The sequence below is a fragment of the Octodon degus genome, unplaced genomic scaffold, assembly GCF_000260255.1.
Source record: "Octodon degus isolate 3935 unplaced genomic scaffold, OctDeg1.0 scaffold00026, whole genome shotgun sequence".
Taxonomy (NCBI): Eukaryota; Metazoa; Chordata; class Mammalia; order Rodentia; family Octodontidae; genus Octodon; species Octodon degus.
In genome coordinates, this window is record NW_004524602.1 from 3,249,845 (window position 1) to 3,250,613 (window position 769).

The window sequence follows — 769 nt, forward strand, 5'->3', positions numbered from 1 at the left end:
AAAAAAAAAAAAAAGAATATGGCCTCAAGGAGCATCCATTTACTGGAAATGCCTCAAGCTTATCTTTCTTTATGGCAGAGTAGTAGTACTCCATTTTCTAAAACACACACACACACCCCTTTATCCACTCATCATTTGATGGGCATTTGGGTAGTTTCCAAGATTTAGTTATTATTACTGTGCTACTATAAACATGGTTGTGCATACACACCATATTGCTGTGGTATGATGCCTGTAATTATTTTGGAAAGACACCAAGAAGGGGAAGAGCGGGGTCAAATGAAACCCCTAATTTTAGTTTTTTGAAGCATCTCCACATTGATTTCCACAGTGTTTGCAACAATCTATACTCTCACTAACAGTGGAGAAGGATTCCTTTTTCTCTTTTCCCCAAAGCCCTTCTGGCATTTGTTACTGTTGATTTTTGATAATAGCCATTCTTTCTGGAATGAGATGGAATATCAGCATTGTTTTAATGTGTATCTCGGGGGCCAGGGAGATAGCTCAATAGAATAAGCACTTGCCTGGCCAGCACAAGGGCCTGAGTTTATTCCCTGGTTCCGCTCCCCCCACCAAAAAAAACTGTGTATCTCACAAGTGACCAGTGATGCTAAATATTTTTTCATATACTTATTTTCCATTTCTACTTCTCCATCTGGAAAATGTCTATTCATTTTAGATGCCCATTTTTTATGGGTCTTAAAATTTGGGTGGTCTGTTTTTTTTTTAAGAAGAACACTTTTTAAAAAAATATTTATTTATTTTTATT